Source organism: Desmodus rotundus, chromosome 8 (assembly GCF_022682495.2).
Source record: "Desmodus rotundus isolate HL8 chromosome 8, HLdesRot8A.1, whole genome shotgun sequence".
Lineage (NCBI taxonomy): Eukaryota > Metazoa > Chordata > Mammalia > Chiroptera > Phyllostomidae > Desmodus > Desmodus rotundus.
In genome coordinates, this window is record NC_071394.1 from 82,334,171 (window position 1) to 82,355,226 (window position 21,056).

At 39.7% G+C, this 21,056-nt stretch overlaps 1 protein-coding gene across 5 annotated transcripts in view; it reads left to right on the forward strand.

The window, feature by feature from the left end:
- Positions 1–17,392: 17,392 nt before the first annotated feature.
- Positions 17,393–21,056, forward strand: part of FHIT (fragile histidine triad diadenosine triphosphatase) — a 1,459,166-nt gene continuing 1,455,502 nt past the window's right edge. For 3 of the 5 annotated variants that reach the window (XM_053929377.2, XM_045192109.3, XM_045192111.3), the window contains exon 1: positions 17,393–17,524. The gene's annotated coding sequence lies outside the window, so the exon portion shown is untranslated. Of the gene's footprint in view, positions 17,525–17,637; positions 17,657–21,056 lie in introns of those variants that run through there. The other 2 variants (XM_053929378.2, XM_045192110.3) reach the window with 2 other exon arrangements.

The window sequence follows — 21,056 nt, forward strand, 5'->3', positions numbered from 1 at the left end:
TCCAAAGGCCACATGTAGGTGCTAACCACCTCAGCTGGGAGCCCAGCAGGTTACCAACATCAATGGTCAGACGTGTAAGTTAGGAATCCTTAGAGATGGCTGCGGGCCTCAGCCATTAAGTCACCCCAACCTTTGAATCTTCCCAGATGAGGTTCCTGTCAATGTAAGAAATATCCAAACATGTAAGAATTTGTATAAGATTTTGTTTGAGCCAAAACTGATGACAGTTGCTGGGAACAAGATCTCAAATGTTTCAGAGAATGACAGTTTGCAGTTTCTTTTTTGCTTTTGGATTTAAGAAGGGAATTTAAGGAAGATTACATGAATGTGGGAGAAAGGAAGATGTGGATTGGATTACAGGTTAAAAGATTATGGACTCTTTTGAGGGTGGTTATTTCAAAGGTATGTTAGCCTAAGTGCACAGAAACAATGGACAGGGCTTGCTGAAAGCAAAAATGAACTGTTCACTTAAGAAGTTATATGCTTGGGGTGTGACTACCTACCATGACCTTCCCAGTTAGGAATTTATAATCAGATCAGCCTGGCAGGTTATTTTCTGTAGAACCCCTTCTTCATCTATGCCCCTGACACTGTAGAACAGAGATTAGCCATTCTGACTGGAACTGTGTCCTTTCTGAAATACTCTTCCATAGAAACCATGAGAGATGATTATTCTTTTATGTCACTAAATTTTTGGTTTATTACACAAAAACAGGTGACCAGAACAATGGGTGAACAATAATTACTGAACTATTTTCTACCTTCCCTTTGGCTGAGGTGAGGATGAGAGGGCGGAAGTTGCAGCAGCCGTCTTGGACTCTGAGGTGGAATTACCACTTGATTACAGCAACGTCACAGGTAAAAGGAACATGGGTCCATGAAACCATAGAGCTGCCATGTCAGCTCTGAGCGAGGAGAAACAAAATTCTGTTTTATTTAAGGCTTAGTTATATTTGGGTTTTGTTATTCACTGCAGCAGCTAAAGCCTATACCCTGTCTCATGCAAAAACAATCAACAACATTTTGTTAAGTGCTTACTGTGTGCTAGGCACTGTTCTTTACATGTTATTTCGTTTAATCTTCATTACAACTGTATGGAAGTAGGGCCTCATTATTACCATTTTACCAACTGTAAAACGAAGTTCAGAGAAGGTAAAAAATTTAGCCATCCTTTTACAGCTGGAAAGTAGCAGGGTTTGGATTTGAAGGCAAATCAAAGGGGACTCAGAGTCTGAGCAATTTTAGTTCATTCTTCTGTCTCACATGAATTCAGCTCAAGCTTCGTTTCAGAGAAATGGGAAGTAAGCCTGTAAAGAGAAGAGGCCAAGGAATAAATTGTCAGCAATAGCTGCTTCTGTAGTAGAAAGGGCAGTTCCTAGGTCCTAAGACACACCATTTTTTTATTAGCCATGGTTGTGTATATGAATAATTATGTCTTCTTCAAACTGGAACAACAAAATATATAAAATAAAAATAATAAGCCTCAGTATAAATATTTCTTCCTTTCTTTACCACAAGCTTTGTTGTTTTGCATATATGCAAATGTAGGTTATACAAATATATACTTTTCACACATCTGTACATCTATGAATATTCCTGCATACTGCTTGTCATTGTTTTGCCCATTGCATCTTGGGATGCTGAGCTCAGCAGCTGCTTATAATTCAAAATCTAAAATCAATTCAACAAAATGCTCTTATAATGCTTGTTTTAGGTAATGAGCACAAAAAAAATAATATGAACTCTTTTTGAGAAAGGAAATCCAAAGAATTCTGTTCCTGTCTGGGAGATATTACAAATAATACTAAATATGTTGTTTGGAAAGAGTCCCATTATCTGTTAGTGCTCACAACAATCCTAGGGTAGGATCTATTATTCTAGCACAGATTAGAAAGCAAAGGCATAGAAAGGTTAAATGTTTTTCTAAAGGTCACACAGCCAGGCGTCCTTTCATTTGACTGCAATGGAAGGATGAGAAATATTCTGTTATTTGCTTTTCAGAATGAATGAATTTGTTGTATCAATTCATATTTCATTTATTTTCTAGAGGAAAATATTGGAGATGATATCTTAATTAAAGTTAAGCTGTAAGGTCAAAGGTGTTCTTGCCATTTCTTTCAAAAGGAGGTAAAAGCTGCCTATGATTTAGTTAAATGAAGTCTACAGGATAATGCTATCTTCTAATGTTTGGAGGTTGTGAACTATATGGAAGTAGTACCAGGAATATCAAAATGAATTATAAAATTATGTAAAGAATGCTTTGGAAAGAAATTCATATTTCCTGTACCTAATTAGGTAATCTGGGAAGCAAGAGCTATGGAAGCTGGGTGGCTGGGGAATGTCAAATGCAACCAGACTCTATAGTGAGAAAGAATTGCAAGATCCAATCCCTCCTAAGATGTGCGATGAATTAACTCCTTGGCTATCTGGACTCTTTTCAGCTGTTGTGATTCTATCCAGAGACATAAATTTCACGTGGATCTTTGCTTCCATTTGGCTAGTATGAAAGATTTTTGTTTTTTACTTTTTAACAAAGGGATCTCTGAAGAGTACCCAGATTTTTCTGCTTTCATTTTTACTAGGCTTACAGTGTACTCTAGAAACTCACAAATTCCCTCTATTTTTCATGAGCCCTGGGGTGAAAAGAATATGGGTTGTTTTTTAAACACATGGGGTATATATGTTTGTATAGGATTATTTCAGTAACAAAGTAAATACAGACCAAACATCGTCTGTATATTTAAGTTCTAATGGACTGACCCTATTTATTATATCTTCCGTGCCTTAGTTCAGGCTGCCATGACAAAGTACCATAAACTCAGTGGCTTATAAACAGAAATTTATTTCACACTGTTCTGGAGGCTGGAAGTCCGAGATCAGGTGCTACATGGTCAGGTTCTAGTGAGGCTTTTTTCTAGGTTGCAGACTGCTCACTTGTATCCTCACATGATGGAGAGGTCTGGAGAGGTCTTTTGTAAGACTACTAATACCATTCATGAGGATTCTTAATTAGTTCCCAAAGGTCCCACTTCCTAATAACATCACATTGAAAGTTAGGATTCCAACATACAAATTTTGGGGTGACATAACCACTCAGTCTATTGCCCTCTGTTTCTCCTTGGCTCTAACAATTGCAGGTATTAATGGGACCAATCAGTTTTTTATAACAATAAAGAACAGTTATGGATGCACTGAAAAGATAAAATTTTCTTGTATTGACTTTTGCATCATATAATTTGTACAATATCCTATAAAAATTTGAATTTCATCAACTCTAGGCTTTAAATCAAGGCCAAAATAGCCCAAAATAAAATGGAAAGCTGGCAGAAAATTGCTGCCTCCAAATTACCTAAGGTACTGAAATGAACTTAGAGAAAAATATTTTGCTCAATCTTTTTCTATGGTTAAATATTTTTTAGGCCCACACTTTACCAAAGTTTGTTCTACAAAAAGAATAAAAATAATAAAGTGCAGGTTTAGAATTCTACAATTTGCTGTCATTTTGGATTCATGGGCTTCGAAAGTACATCAGATTATTAAAGTATACTTAGAAGCAATACAAGTCCTTTAAGTAGTATCAAGCACTAAAGTCATTTCTTTTCAAACAAATTTTCACCCTGGACTGTTATATCTTATAACCCTTTAGTGGGTTCCCACTAGGACATGTCCAAATGACTTTGCCAGCTTTTCCAGTTTCCTTTTTACTTTTCCAGCTGAATATAGACCATGAGGTACATGCAATAAGAGCCTCAAATATTAAGCCATGACTCCACCCTCAAGGAATATTCAGCTCTTTAAATCAACACATTAATCAAAACTGGTCATATTACTTATTTGTTGCTGTGTAACAAATTACTTTGTAACTTAGCAGCCTGAAATAAGAAACATTTATTATCTCACAGTTTTTGCATGAGGAATCCAGGCACAGTTTAGAAGGGTAGTTTGGCTCAAGATCATGAAGTTAGAGTGAGGAGTCAGCCAGGGCCACAGTCAACCGAAGACTTCACCCAGGCTGGAGGATCTGCTTCCCACCTCTCTTACATGGTTGTTGTCTGACTTCAGTTCCTTGTTGGCTGGATGTCTCAGTTTCTGAACATGTGGAACTCTCTATAGGACAACTTGGCAGATGGCTTCTCCCAGAGTGAGTGCTAATTTTTGAAGTGTTACACCATCGCTTCTGCTTCTGCAGTATTACACATGACATGGAGTACTGACCAGCTTGTGCATGAGGAAGTGAAGTACTCAGGGGTGAGAATACCAGAAGGATGAGGTTATTGGGGGCCTCTGTGGAAGATAGCTACCAAACAGGTTTTTCTAAAAATTTCTTCTCTTGCATAGTACCCCTGCTATCACCCAGTTTCTAAATGCAAACACTGGATCCATTTTGTAGATGCTCTTTCTTATTCCTTAATACTATTCTATCAATCCTGTCAATCACCATGTTATAGAATCTACCATCTTAACATCCTTTGCATCTTTGATCTTCTTATCTTGTTGTTATTGCTTTAGATCTGGCCTTTTGCATTCATTGCAAAGGCATTTTCAATGACAGTATCTTGTTTTATTTCTTGTCATTTTTGGAGTCAATTTCAGCAATGTTAGCTCAGGCTGCCCTAGCAAAATACCATAGATTAGGTGGCTTAAACAACAGAAATTTATTGTTTCATAGTTCTGGATGCTAGAAATGCATGATCAGGGTGCAGGAACAATAAGGTTCTAGTAAGACTCTCTTCCTAACTTGTTGTAGATGGCCATTATTCCACTGCGCTCACATGACCTTCTCATACTATCATGTTGGGGGTTAGGCCTTCAACATATGAATTTTTAAAATTGAGAGAAAGACAAGCATCAATTTGTTGTTCCACTTATTTATGCATTCATAAGGGTACATGCCCTGATTGGGGATCTAACCCTCAAACTTGGAGTATTGGGACAACTCTGTAACCAATGTGCTAACCAGCCAGGGTCTCACAATATGAATCTTAAGGGGACACGATTCAGTCCATAGCATGCAATTTCAAATGGCTTAAAACTTTCTTTACTTTTCATGTGCTGTTCTGTCATGAATGCCTTTCCCCTTTTGCTTCATAGCACTAAAAGCCTGTTTAGAGAGAAGGCAGGAGATGGATAGGGTGTTCCATTCCTGAGAACAGAAGTGATCCTGTGACCAGCACTATAATGGGTCTGAGTCTTCCTATCATTGTCCCTATGCAGACATGCTCCAGCCCTTCACATGCAATGGCACTTCTGTTCTCTTTAAAACCCATTATATCATGATGTACCTCTGACAATAATTTTAAATAGCTGCCATACAGTCTTTGTTGATTCTCCCTGCACTGGTGTTTACACTGTCCTTTATAAATGCCAAAGGATATCTTTCAGTCCCCATTTGTCTGATTATTTCTTCTTAAACCTTCTACAAGGCTCCCTGAACTTCTATAAAACTTGCATTTTAGTGTCTAGCATGGTGCTGTTACTTTGTTATGCTTTGTTAAGCATTGAGTGTCAAAAATGCTTTTCGAGGACACAAAATAAATGACCAATACTCAAAATAATGGCAGAAAGAGAAGCAAAAACATACACTCTGAACTCAGAGTTGAAAGGTAGAGTGTAACAAGGGGACTCACAATCAGTGGCTGGGAGTGTCTGGTATACATTTTTACATTAATACTTATTGGCTATATACATACAAAAATTCTCAAGACATGGGGATTTTAAAATTTATTTGTAGTACTCTTTACTATCTTGATATTATATATGTACTTACATATTTTAAAGAAACTATTATAGGGACAAGTACTTTCTTAAAGAATCAGAGTTAAAGGTAGCACTGTTCAACATGTTATGTGTGCTATAAGCCAAGTCCTATTTGTATTTAGAACTGTGAAAGTATCATTCCCTCTAGAAAACTTTTCTGACACTTCTCTTCGTCTGTGATTCTTTTTATATAATTCACCTGTGATTTGCTGAAAAACTAAGGTGACTTATGACATATTTCAAATACCATCATCATGACCAAATTTTGATTGAATCAAGGAATCAGAGTTGGATGAGATCTTAGATGTCACTTTGTTTAACCTGCCACACAGAAGAGAAAGTGGTGTTGCTAGTACAGGGTTACACTATGTCTGCTAGCATGGCTTTCATTGTTAGAAAAGTTATCCCTTGTGTTGTATAGGAAATCTCAGTGACGAGCACTTGTGAGCCTGACTTTTAATGCTACAGAATGAATCCAACATTTTTTCACAAAATAGACATTCACATGGTTGAGTCCAGCAAGCCCATCCTGTCTTCTCTTTCTCATGCTAAAACACTGCTGTGTCCTCAGATGACTCAGGCATGGTTTTGGGGCTGGTAGAGCAGAGGCTAGTGTGGCTCAAGGTTTTGATTATTCCAAAGTTATAACTGAATGAAAAAATATTATCCCTTTCATTTACATTTTCCTATTCTGGGAAGTTAAAGAGTTTCTCTGTCACCTGAACTTTATGAATTAGTCATAATTCAAAGGAGTCCTTTAGCTGCAAATAAAAACCTAATTCAAACTAACTTAAATAAGAAAAGACTCATTTAACTGGCAAATCTAAGGGGTGGGTTCAGACAACGTTGGATTCTGGAATGCAGTGCCCCCTGGGTCCTATTCCTCTCTTTATATCTTAGTTCTGGTTACCCCCCGTTTGACTTAGTTCCTAAGTGGGCAGCCCCACAGGTGTCACCATTATAGCTGTGATTGTAGAAAAAGACGGACCATTTTTCTTGGTCTTTCTGTCAAAACACCTGAGAAGACTGGCTCAGCTAGGGTGAAGTGACCACCCCTGAATCAATCACGTGTCTAACTAGCTTGAAGTATTTTGGTCAAGCTTGTTTTCTGTGAACCCTTCCCCTCCCCCCTTCGGACAAGAATAAATGTGATCAGCTCCATCAGAGCCACTTGGATTGAGAAAGATTATTAGGGAATGGGGTCAGGGTTGGTTACCCAAGGAGGTGATGCTGGAAAAAGACAAGCAGACATCTACCAAGTTATTTAACAGTGTACTCTAGAAAGGCCATGTCTTAGATATTTGAAGTTCAAAGTGTGGAAATGATATGGCTGGACAAACACAGATGCAGTGGTCAGATGGAGCACCTTTTTATAATATGCCGGCCATTTTCAACTCAAAGTTTTCCCAAAGGTACCTTACAGAGTATCAGGGCTCAAACCATATTTTACTGTAATATTGAGAAGCTGCCTACAATGTGCTTAGGTTAATATTTTTAAAAAGTCACTTTTCCTCAGGAGCACAGTCTATTGGTTTATGGTCATAATGCTCACTTGCTTATGTGTCTGAGTTATATTACTTCATTGCTTGAAGCAAGGTCATACATTCTGTTCCATTTCTAAATCTATTCTGATTTGAAAGATTCCCTGTTGTGAGACTCTTCTTTATGATATTTAAAAACTACACGGAGATATGGAGGCAAAGCTAGATTAAAGTTGTACAAATCTGATTAACGTCGTCTGCTCTGTTTCAAAGGTCAGGTGCACTCAACAAATTTACTTTAAAATTATTTTGTTTATTTTGTGGACATATACATCATGAGCTTTCTAAAGGTCAAAAGTAGTGTTTGTTCTTGGATTCTAAAGCAATCTGATTTCCATTTACGGTATGCTTTGGTGACCCTAAATACAGAAGTAGGCCCAGTTAAGTCATATTTCCAGTTTGTGTTTGGTTTAATTTTCTCAAGAAGAAAATCCCTGCTAGATTAAAACAGTGCTGAAATATTATTTTCCCCAAATTACTTTTATTTTCAACTAGGTTTGTGAAAGAACGCTATTCATAAGTGACACCTGAACTATGAATGTCAGTTTCATGCCTATTCTGTTTTCAAAAGTGTAGAAACACCTTAGCAGGTTTCTTATTTGGAAACTGGAGTAAAGGTCAAAGTTAGGACTCCTGGAATTTATTAATGTTTACCTGGGAGAGATCCTGAAACTTTATTAAGTAATGTGTGTAAAGTCACTGTGTGCTTCACAGAGAAGAGGCTCCAATAAATTATAGTCTTATTTACTATTCAAAAATTCAAGGATCTATTTACATACACAAAGCACTTTTGCATTAATTATTTTAAGTAATTTTCCCCTTACAATATATACTTTACCAATACGAAAAGAAAATCTTTAGAATATTTTGTATTCATGTTCATTAACATTCCAGTGGAATGATAAACCTCAAAAAGATTCATGTGTGAATCAGTGAGGCATGGCTAATTACAGTTTTCAGCCACACAGCCTATAACATTCACCATGAAACACAGCGTCTGTTAAACACATCTCTCCGAATTTTGTTGGAAGACAGTGGTAGGAAATAGGGAGGTTGCAAATTGTAATTTAAAAATGTCTAAATATTTTAGGGGCCTGTACATTATGAATCTCTTTCAGGCAAGTATTTATCATAAGCATGACATCCTGTTGTCAAAACAGAGAAAAACCCCACAGATTTGCTTTAAAAACAAAAGTGAACAAAACAGAAACAATCACAAGTCCTGAGAGTGAACTGTGTTCCATGAGGAAACAAAAACTTCTTGGAACATTAGGAAATATGGGTTTATCATTAGTTTGAAAAATACATTTTATATTGAATTACAGAAATGAATTTTCCTACTCCTTACATAATCACCCTGATACTAGTTATGAGTCTCTCAAGTCCACAAATGTATTTAAAAGATGAAAATCTGAAAAGCAGAGGACACAGAAAAAAGCCGAATGTCATAACTAAAACATTTAAGTTTTGAAGCAATGTTGTAATGTATACTCAAAATCTTTTCTATTACTTTAATTTTGGTTTAAAATATTTTACCTTAATGCCATCCATACTGTCGAATACTCAAAGACTACATGAATAAAAAATTAGCATCCACATTTCATTTTATTTTTTAAATTTAGTGTTATTTCAATGACATAACTACTACATGGTTAAAAAAAAGTCCAGAAGTTCAGAATGGTATAAAGTAGAATAAAAGATATCCTGCCACTTAACCCATCTCATTCCTCCAACCATTTTTCAGTCACCTGGGATGCTCCCAGAAGTTTTCTACACAAGCTCAGATGAGGTCCACAATCTCTTATCTGCAATTCTGAAATCCAAAAAGCTCTGAAAACCAAAAGGCTGATCTGATAGGGGACTAATTTTATTGTTTGCTTATTTCATATATATTTTGTTGCAGAAATATTAAAGTCTGATTTCAGAGAGCTTTCCCAAGACTGCTTTAGGAGTGTTGTACACTAGGTGGTATAGGCATATATTACCTTTTAAAAAGCAAAACCAAAAAATTACTAATTTCTAAAACACATCTGTCCCAAAGGTTTTGGATGACTGATATGGATTTCAACAATTATACGTATAACACAGTCCTTTTGTGTTTACACAAATAGAACATATTATATATACTCTGACAAGTACATTTATGAAACATTTTTCCTTAAGACCTTACCGTGGATCTCCATGATCTGGCTTCTTGTTACCTTTGACCTCATTTCCCATTACTTTTCCTCTCACTCTTCTCCAGCCATGTTACAGAACAGACTTGGGGGAGGGGCGAGGGTGAATGATATACTATACCAAAAGGACCCCCCCTTTTTCTCTAGGGTTCCCCCCACCTACTAGGTTTGCTTTGCCTACCACCAGAGAAAAGACATCTCTCAATGGCAGAGGCTGGTGAAAAGGAAAGGAATTATTTATTTAAAAGTTATACAGACTTGATTTATTTGAGAACCAAGATGGCGGCGTAGGTAGACACACTGCGCCTCCTCGCACAACCAGAACTGACAGAGAATCGAACAGCAAGGGGGACCAACACCAAGAAAATAGAAAATAACCATTCATCCAGACTGGTAGGAGGGGCGGAGACGGGCACCGGGGTGGAGAGGACTCTCGCGGCTGTGGCGGGACTGAGACTGGCGGAGTGTGGGACAAATGGCGCAGGCAGTCCGAGCACTAGCAGACCCTGCGGCCCCACATCTGCGCAGATAAACCCAGAGGGCCGGACTCAGAGTGGCGGAGAGTGGGGCAGGCAGAGCAGCGGGTAGCACCCCGCGGCACCAAATTCGCCCACAGATAAACCTGACGAACGGCGGGCAAAGAAGCAGACCGTGCAACCCAGGGCTCCAGCTCCGGGAAATAAAGCCTCAAACCTCTGATTGAAAGCGCCCCTGGGGGTTGGGGCGGCAGCAGGAGAGACTCCCAGCCTCACAGAAGAGGTTGTTGGAGAGACCCACAGGGGCCTAGAGTGTGCACAGGCCCACTTACTCGGGAACCAGCACCAGAGTGGCCCAGTTTGATTGTGGGTATCGGGATGAAAGATTGAAATCTGGAGGAGAGTGAGGCGGGCGCCATTGCTCCCACTCGGCCCCTCCCCCTCGTACAGCGTCACAGCTCAGCGACCAGCGTTACCCCGCCCTGGTGAACACCTAAGGCTCCGCCCCTTAAAGTAACAGAGGCGCCAAGACAAAAAAAAAAAAAAATGGCCCAAATGACAGAACACTTCAAAGCTCCAGAAAAAATACAACTAAGCGAGGAAGAGATAGCCAACCTATCGGATGCACAGTTCAAAGCACTGGTTATCAATATGCTCACAGACTTGGTTGAATCTATTCGAAAAACAGATGAAAAAATGAAGCCTATGCTAAGAGAAACAAAGGAAAATGTACAGGGAACCAATAGTGATGAGAAGGAAACTGGGACTCAAATCAATGGTGTGGACCAGAAGGAAGAAACAAACATCCAAACAGAAAAGAATGAAGAAACAAGAACTTGGAAAAATGAGGAGAGGCTTAGGAACCTCCCGGACGCCTTGAAACGTTCCAACATCCGAATTATAGGGGTGCCAGAAGGAGAAGAGGAAGAACAAAAAATTGAAAACTTATTTGAACAAATAATGAAGGAGAACTTCCCTAATCTGGCAAAGGAAATAGACTTCCGGGAAGTCCAGGAAGCTCAGAGAGTCCCAAAGAAGCTGGACCCAAGGAGGAACACACCAAGGCACATCATAATTACATTACCCAAGATTAAACGCAAGGACCTACATCCAAGATTACTGTATCCAGCAAAGCTATCACTTAGAATGGAAGGGAAGATAAAGTGCTTCTCAGATAAGGTCAAGTTAAAGAAGCTCATCATCACCAAGCCCTTATTATATGAAATGTTAAAGGGAGTTACCTAAGAAAAAGAAGATCAAAAATTGGAACAGTAAAAATGACAGCAAACTCACAGTTATTAACGGCCACACATAAAACAAAAACGAGAGCAAACTAGGCAAACAACTAGAACATGAGGGTTGTCATTAAGGGAGTGGGAGGGGGAGAGAGGGGGAAAGGTACAGAGAATAAGTAGCATAGATGATAGGTGGAAAATAGACAGGGGGAGGGTAAAAATAGTGTAGGAAATGTAGAAGCCAAAGAGCTTATAAGTATGACCTATGGACATGAACTATAGGGGGGGAATGTGGGAGGGAGGGGGGTAGGCAGGATGGAGTGGAGTGGGGGGGGAAATGGGACAACTGTAATAGCATAATCAATAAATATATTAAAAAAAAGAAAAAAAAAAGTTATACAGACTTAGATTTATGACTTAATGTCTTCTTAAAATACTAAAGTTCTTTAGAATAACCACAAACACACACAGTCCTTCCTTCTCCCTCTGCCCTGTCTGGGGTACCTTATCTCAGGAAAAGAAGTCCATGGTTCAGGCAGCCCCTTGGTTCCTGCACCATCTGCTGTGTTGCCTCTGCGATCTCTGGTTAATCCAGAGCCCTGTGGCACCCTCTCATGGCCCACCAGCAAGAGTCTTTTCTCCCCTTTTCTTCCCGGCAAAGTCTCTCCTGCTGCCTAAGCCACGTGGCAAAAGGGAGCACCCCAAAGCTGCGTGGTCCTGACTCTCACCCAAGCCTGGGGTCCCCACCTCTGCCAAAGCCATGTGGTCCCCCCCTACTCTGCCAAAGCCATGTGGTCCTCTCTGAAAAGATGCCCAGGCCGCGTGGTCCATGAAAAACGCCAAATGGCTCCCGCGCCTGAGTTTAAATCCCAGCACCAATCTTCCTTTGCAGTCTCATTTCCAGCTTCTCCCACAATTGGCCACAGCTGCCAGCATTCTGCACAGGTGTGGCCCTGTGGTGTGGAGCCAATCATCTCCAAGCTCTTCTGGACCCCATTACAAATCCCTATTTGGGGCACCCCTCTTGGTTGTACCCTGTTACAGCCACATGGGTCTCCTTGCTATTCTTCTACCATGCCAAGCTTGTTTATTTTTAGGCCCTTGTACTTACCATTTCCTCTGAGATTCTTCCACAGATTTTCTCAAGGGTGGTCCCCTCATTTAATTGATACCTTTGTTCTAATAAAACCTTATCAAATAGGCCTTTCTGGCCACTTTATAGAGGAAAACCACACATCAATTTTTAGCCCCTTACTCTGCTTTTAAAAAAATCCTCATATGAGGATATGTTTTATTGATTTTAGGGAGAGAAAAAGCAGTAGGGGGAAAGAGAGAGATAGATCCATGGGTTGCCTCACATATGTGCCCCAACCTGGAATCCAACCCACAGCCTTTTGGTGTACGGGGATGACAGCTGATGCTCCAATAGAGCCTCCTGGCCAGGTCTGTTTCGCCCCCTCCCCCGGCCCCCGCCGCTCCGTAGCATTTCTCAACACCTATGATATATTATAAACTTGCAAATTAGGTCTGTTTTCTCTACTAGAAGTTCCATGAGGGTAGGAATTATTTTTACGACTTATTTACTGCTTCATCCCTAGTACCTAGAATAATTCCTAACATACATTAGGTATTCAATAAATATTTGTTGAATGCATTTTTTCTTTGCCTCAAAGTTAAGCAATTCAGTTGTTCTAAGGCTCTCTTATGGAAAACTGAGAAGCAGGACTACAAAACCCTCATGAGCTGGAACTTGGGACACTTCCAGCCTCTTTCACCATTACCCTACTTCACCCTAGGTGGTGGACTGATGCATCTACCTTGTCTGAGCTCTGGCATTTGCCATGTGCCTAGAGTCCCTTTCTCCTCCACTGTAGGTAGTAAAATTTGCCTCATTATGGCATCAACTTCTATGGTATCACATTGATTCATTCATCTTTTTATTCGTTTATGGTCTCCACAACATTCATTGGTAAATCCTAGCACCTAGCACAGTGGTTGGCCCAGAGTAACCCTCAACACATGAAAAAACTGAGCTGAATTGAAATTGTATCCCATTCTGCAGTGTCTTCTACTAAAGAAATATATTTTTTAATTTTTAAGGAATGCTTTTAATGTATTTTTCTTCTAGAATGATGAAATGCCTTTAAAGCTGGAGTGAAACCAGGGCAATGTGTTAAGAGGCAAAATTTCTTGAAAGAGGGTGATGAAAAATCTTAGCTTATCTGTGAGCTACTGTAGTGAGATCACACCTTGGACACTGAGCTTAGTTTTATGCACCTTATGTTCTAGGTAACTGGAGGATGATTGCAAAAGATGGCAGTAAGAAGGATTAAGTGTGATTATTTATGAGATATAATTAAAAGACGACAGAATGCATATGTTCACTAACTATAGGGAATAGACACATCTCTAAATATCTGATGAACAAATCCACCCACAGGCTACATTTAACAAAGAACAATGAAAGGATAAATGAGATGAGAGAATAAAAGAAGATGGGGTAAAACTTAGAAAATTTTCAGCATATCATGAGATGGTGCTTATTGGCAACCAGAATTCTCCAATAACAGCCAAAAACCTGAATGATTATTGGCTGAGAAATTTGTGGAGTCTGGAGCATTGGAGTACAGCTGAATCTCCTAAACTTTCTATACTTTGAATTGTAAAAACAATGCATCAGTTTTCTTTTTTCTAATATAATATTTTCATATTAGATGTGACTTTTTCAGTTAAATACCCCCAAGATTCTTGTCTGAAAGTCTAGATTATGACTCGAATCTACAGCAGAGATGAATTATGCAGAAGATTGGACTCTTTGACCCCTAAGGCCATTCTAGTTTTAAAATTCTGTTTCCTGTGTAGCTCCTGTGTGCTTAAAGAAGAGCTGTTGCGAGTGTTTGTGACTAAAGCAGAAGAGTATGTGATCATCAGGCTTACCACACATGAGGATAGTCCCAAACTTTGTGATAATAATGGGAACTTATTGCTAGGTAACTTTTGTCTGTTTGCTTTATGGCTTAGTTGAATGTCACGAGTGGTACAAATGTCACATCCTCCTACTGCTGTTGGTTCTTTGAGGCCATAACACAGTCACTCATTGACCACATACTGTTGAATAAAACAAAAACAAAGTTCTTGCCTTCACAGAGCTTACATTTATTTGGAGAATACAGGTGATAAACAGAAAGACAAATAAATGGTGACTGTAATTTCAAGTAAAGCTATTTGCTATGAAGAATTGCTATAATGGCATAATCCAGAGAGGTCTTTCACAAAACCGTCTTCTAGGTCTTAAGAACAAAGTCTGCGCACTTAATGTTCATTTCTCAAAAAATCCCAAACCCTTTGTTTCTTCAATACCAAGAAAGGAACAACATAGTGTCTCTGGCAATATTTCTTTAAATTCCCTTTTCCTCTTTTCTTGATTTCCTTGCTCTTCTCTCTGACAAACCCCAGACTCACTGAAGCCTCAAGTCCCCAGAGTTCATATTTCTCAGTGTAAAAGAGGCTTTTGTTGTTAACAGTTTTTGGTTTGTGTGTCTCATTGAGGATTTAGAAAATACTGTCTATCTTAATTGTTCACATAATGAGTCATATAAGGTGGTAGGTTGCTTAATTTTTTGACTTATTCTGCTAGTCTCAGTGACATGAGCTTGTGGTGGTGAACCACACCCACATGTAGCAGATACTATTGGTACCCTGCCAGTACCTCCACTCCCTTACTATTTCAGTGTACACTAGCTTGACTTCCAATGGCAGCTCCTGTCTCTCTGGCCATGGAAGCAACGCTGCTTCTCTCATATAGCATACCTGAAGAACTAGGGATTTCACAGCCTCTGAAATGAGCCCCAATCATGGATTGAAGTGAGTTGGTGTTCAAATAACCTAGTTCATTTGTCCCTTTGGTGGGATAGGTTAGTCCAAGGCATGGGTTCCACATTGTTTCCTAATGTTCCCCAGGAAGATTAAGCTCCAATCACCCCTTGTAGTGACATGTTTGATAGTGTACTATTTTTTTTGTTTGTTTGTCTTCCCGTCCCTATTTCACTTTCCTATTCTCCTACTGGTGTTTCCTGCAATTACATCTCAAATAAACTACTTGCACTGGAATACCTCTCTCAGGATATACTTCTGGGAGAACTCAAACTAAGATACCATCTCTAGGTGATTATTAAGTTGCAGATCAGATCTCCCCACTGATTGTTTTGGCACTTGGATGTCCTAGGTCTGACGCAAATGCATGTCTTAATGCTCATTATGAATGTATGTATTGTTGAAGATCATAGCTGGCCCTCCACCCAGCAGATAGCAGAAGTAATGCCTATATGCTCATACTAGGGTGCCCAACAATGGTTTAATAATCATTACATACCACTGTTTAGATTTTGAATATGTTTATGACATTTGCCTTTTGATTGCTAAGTAGTAGATATAAAGATTATAGGCTGATATTTTCTCAGGAGGAGTCTAGTTGTTGCACTTTCCAGTTTCATATGGTTCAGTGATTTCTTCTGCATTCTGTCTAGCTGCTGACACATGTGCTGAAATCTCTCATGCCAATCAGCTTGAGAAAAGCTGGGACTGCTGAGCTGAATGTGTGTAAAAGCTAGAAAGAACTGTTGTATTACAGGAAACAACCCTAAATTGACAGAAGATTATGGTAGGAAGCCTGATCAGGAGTTTCAATCCCTGTGCACAAAATTAGTCTGTATACATATTGATCACACTCCTGCTGTTTTATCTGTAATTGTTTTCAATTTTACCTAGCTCTTCACAATTATTTAATATTTTATGTGGTCCTGGTGTCTGTGTGGTGGTGACCTCTAAAATGACCATAATCCACTGTGACATTCTCTGAGAGTCATGCTTCCTAGGACATCAGCATTTTACACCAGGACATTTTACAGGACACCTTGATATTCTCTGTGAGGGTCAAATATTAGAAAGGATGAGGGATCTAAGACTTGGTGTAATCACTCCCAAGTATTGAAGCAAAACCAAAGGAAAAAAGAGAAAAGGAAACAACACCAAGAAAAGTAGGGATATATTTTAGTGTTTGTCCAGTGTAATTGCTCTTTGTTTCTTCCTTTGAAATGCAAACGAAGCCTCACAAATATCTCGTCTTCCTTGGTACTAGGGTTTGGAGGGGAGGAGGCAATCTTGAAGAAGTGGGTTCACTATAAGGAGTAACATGTTATACTAACAAGAGTCTGAAGGCCAGGATTCCAGTCCCTGCTTATAAGCTGTACAACTTTGTGAAAATTGTTTAGCTGCTCTGCAATCTTCAATTGCATTTATTGCAGAATTAAGTTTACCTCTCATACCCCACTAGACCAGAAGCATCTTAAGGTTTGGAACTCAGTCTGATTCAGTGATTTCTCTAGTACCCACACGGCATCAGGCACAGACTATATTAAGAGGATGATTTTGAATTTAAAAAAAGAACAAGCACAAGGGCCCCATGGTGGTGAGTGCTGGATTTAATTGATATGTCCCAAAGACAGAATACAGAATAATTCATTCCATTATTCAAGATATACTTATGAATGCCTACTATGTATACTAATACAATATACGGCTTTACATGTACATATATTATACTATATAATATATATTTGTAGGTGCTAGAAATATTGCAGTGATCAGAACAAAAACCCACATCTGCATAGATCTTTTATTCTAGTAGGCAAGAGGATAAAGAAAGACAAAAAAATTATAGACAATGCTAGGTATTTATAAGTGCTAAGGAGAAACATTATATAAAAAGTGGAGAAAGGAAAGGCGGGGAACCTGTGGTGAAATTTTACTAAGAAAACAAGGGAACCCCAAGTGTAGTAGTAAACTGAGTCAGGTAATGAATGGCCTGTGAGCCTCTGTTCTGACAGAAACATAAAGGAAGGTTTGGTTTGGGAGGAAAGAAGGAAGTAAAACGCATCATAGCTTAAAGAATTGTTACTTTTTCAATTTGGAAAAAATACAAAGATTGTGAGATTTAATACAAAAATTCCTCTCTAGGGGAATTCTCACCTCAGCTTCTCTGCTGAGACACACTGCTTTGCGCCCCCGAACAACTTCTGATTCGCCCGCTGGAGGCTCGCGCTCTGTGCCTATTGACCCCTGTGCTTGTTCCCAGAAGAACGGCCATCTTGGGTCCCTCTCCCACCGCGGGGCCTTCTGGGAATTGTAGTCACCGGGCTGCTCCCTCCGGTCGCGGGAGTTTTTGCGCTCTGTTCCCGGGCCCCTCAGGCAGCACCCCTGTGGGCACACGCCCAGGCGCTGTTCCTGCCCCGCGCTCCCTCCCTCTGCCTTTCACTTCCCAGCTGCCAAGATCTTGGAAGGTAGGGGCGGCGGGGCAAGCGCAAGTGGAACAGTGTTTCTGGGGCGCGGGTGTGGGTTGCACGTGCGTCCTGTCATCACCCTGGCTGCCCAGTGGGGCGGGGCTGGGCCCCCGCCGCACAGCTCGTTGGCAGGTGGGGATCTGTCAGGAAGACCCTCAGCTCTCCCCTCCCCTTCCTCCCCCACCCCGCCCTGGACCTTTTCAGAGCCAGTTACTGAGCGACGGCCCACACTCTAACCCGCCCCCTCCTGCGCTGCATTTTGTAAGTGGGTAAACGGAGGTAGGCCACACCAGTGTTTCCAAGGATGCCTCAGTTCCCAGCCCTGGTGGTGTAGTTGGCACTGGCCGCTTTTGGATGATTTGTTAGTTTCATAGGCAAGTAGCAGGGATTTCTGCGCCAACGGACCTGTGTGAAACACCCAGCTCTGGGCTCCCCAAAGGGAGTGTAGGGTTGAACACGTGCTCTGGACAGGAACCAAGCAAGGCACTGGACAGTATTTTAGGAGAGAATTTCACACTTAATTTTCAAAAAACAAAAAACATCGAATTTGTTATTGTGGGAGAAGTCATTAGTAGTCTGTTGGACTTCCTTATACCTATTTCATGGCTTAATATTTTTATATGAAAATATTCAGGGATTAAAAGGTATATTCATATGGGGCACTGGAGGGGAAGGAGGCCTGTTAATGGAATTGGAGCTGGGCTTAAGCTTTCTTTCTAGGGTCAAATTCTGCCTCTGCCGTACGTCCTGGGACCAGCCTCTCACAGTGCTTTTCTGGGAAAAACGTATAGCTCCCTGCCCACGTGGCACAAAGATGCTACCTGGAGCCAAAATCTAAGTGAGGTCTTGCTTGTGAAAGTTTGCCGCTTGCATTATTCTGAGGTCTCTCAGAAATGTGCGGTTGCGTCGGAAAGTCTTGGACCTAGGTCACCTGTGGGACTACCCGGGGCCGCCCCATCTCGCGTCTCTTAAGGTCAACTGTCCTATCAGGCTCCATCTTACTATCCGCAGCTCGAGCAGCGGAGGCTTCTGGGAGTTTGTGTCCAGTCTCGCATTTCACGGGGGCGGGAGGAGGGGCGGGCTGGTACTCCACCTCCCAGCATGCTATTTCGTGCTGAGAGGTGTCTCCTGGGAGATGAAGTCTCGCCTCCAGCGGTTCTGTGTAGGAGCCCTTGACTCGCAAATAAGCTGGCGTGTGGCCCTCTGTTGCTTGCTGCTAGACTTTGGGTCCACCCGCTGTGAGCTGAAACTAGAGAGATATATTTAGTGAAGATGTCTTTTGTTGTTGTCATTGACTGAATGTGCTCTTGCAAGTACTACTTAGGGGATTATTGTATACACTTTTTTGCGTATTAGGGATTAGGCATGTTTTTAAACACAGGTAATAGTCGACAGTGTAAATTACAAAGAGTGTTTATATTATCCCTTAATAACATTGTATTTCCCATTTGCAGATGAGAAAAAAAACTTGAGAAGATGATTTATCCAGGGTCACACACCTACTAATAAAATGAAACATATTTAACAAGTGAATAAATATATATTTGTATGTAAAAACATAGAAATATACTTTATATATATAAAATATGCATATTCTTATATAAATATGTTTCTATATATTATTCATATATTATATATGAAAATACATTATATTTTTAAATGAACATATAATACATTCATATATAATATATAATGTATAAATATATAAAATTATATATAATTATGAATAAGTTTATATACAATATGAATATATAATTATAGACATACAAATACATATTTAATATATCAACATATAAATATATGATATATTTATACAGCATATAAATATATAAGATATATATTATATAGATATATAAATATATAATGTATAATTTATAGATATATAAAATATATCATATATATTTATACTTTAGTTATTATAGTTTAATCCCCTCAAAAGCTATATGCAAGATATAACCATTTTCATATGCACTTTATATTTTTATTATTATTGAAAAAACTTTTAACTTTTTAAAAAGTATTTTTATTGATTATGCTATTACAGTTTTCCCAATTTTCCCCCCTTTATGCCCCCTTTGCCCTGCCCACCCAACCTTCCAGCATTCCTCCCCCTTATTTCATGTCCATGGGTTGTATGTATAAATTCTTTGACTCCTCTGTTTCCTATACAATTTTTTATCTCTCCCCATCTATTTTATGCCTTCTAATTATGCTTCTTCTTCCCTGTACCTTTCCCCCTCTATTTTTCCTTTCCCCCTCCCCACTGAAAATCCTCCAGGTGATGTCCATTTCTCTGATTCTCTTCCTGTTCTGATTGTTTGCTTAGTTTTTGTTTCCATTGTTTTTCTTTCCTTTTAGGTTCATTTTTTGGTAGTTATGAGTTTGTTGTCATTTTACTATTCATATTTTTGATCTTCTTTTTCTTAGATAAATCCCTTTAACATTTCATATAATAAGGGCTTGGTGATGATGAACTCCTTGAACTTGACCTTATCTGGGAAGCACTTTATCTGCCTTTCAATTCTAAATGAAAGCTTTGCTGGATAGAGTAATCTTGGATGTAGGTCCTTTTCATGACTTCAAAACTTCTTTCCAGTCCCTTCTTGCCTGCAAGGTTTCTTTTGAGAAATCAGCTGATTGCCTTATGGGAACTCCTTGGTAGGTAACTCTCTACTTTCTTCTTGCTTCTTTTAGGATTCTCTGTTTATCTTTAATCTTGGGTAACTTAATGATGATGTGCCTTGGTGTGTTTCTCTTTGGGTCCAACTTCTTTTGGGACTCTCTGGGGTTCCTGGAAGTCTATTTCCTTTGCCAGATTGGGGAAGTTTTCCTTCATTATTTGCTCATATAAGTTTTCCGTTTCTTGCTGCTGTTCTTCTCCTTCGGGCACCCCTCTAATTCAGATATTGGAACATTTCAGGTTGTCCCAGAGGTTTGTAAGACTCTCTTCACTTTTTTGAATTCTTGTTTCTTCATTTTGTTCTGGTTGGATGTTTATTTTTTCCTTTTGTTCCAAATTGTTGCTTTGACTCCTGGTTTGTCACTGTTGGTTCCCTGAATATTTTGCTTTATTTCACTTTGGGTGTCCTTCATTTGTTTTTTCATTTTTTGACCAAGCTCAGTCAGATCTGTGAGCATTTTGACTATCAGGGCTTTAAATTCTCCATCAGATAGGTTGGCTATCTCCTCATTGCTTAGTTCTTTTTCTGAAGTTGTCTGTTCTTTCATTTGGACGATATTTCTTTGTCTTGGTGCAGCTGATAGGTCTTAAGGGGGTGGAGTCTTAGGTATTCACCCAGGTAGGGCAACCCTCCTTGCTGCACTGTGGCGCTGCCTGTTGGGGAGGGGCCAGAGAGGGAACAGTGTGGCTTGCCTGCTCATCTCTAGCCCCACTTTCCAATGAACTCTTGTGTGAGACTGGGAGTCTTTCGCACGGCAGCATCTGCCATAGTCCACAGTCACCTCTGAGTCTCAGTTTTGCCTTCAGTCAGCCCTGCCCATGCAGTCCACTGCCTTGCTGCAGTTTTTCTGA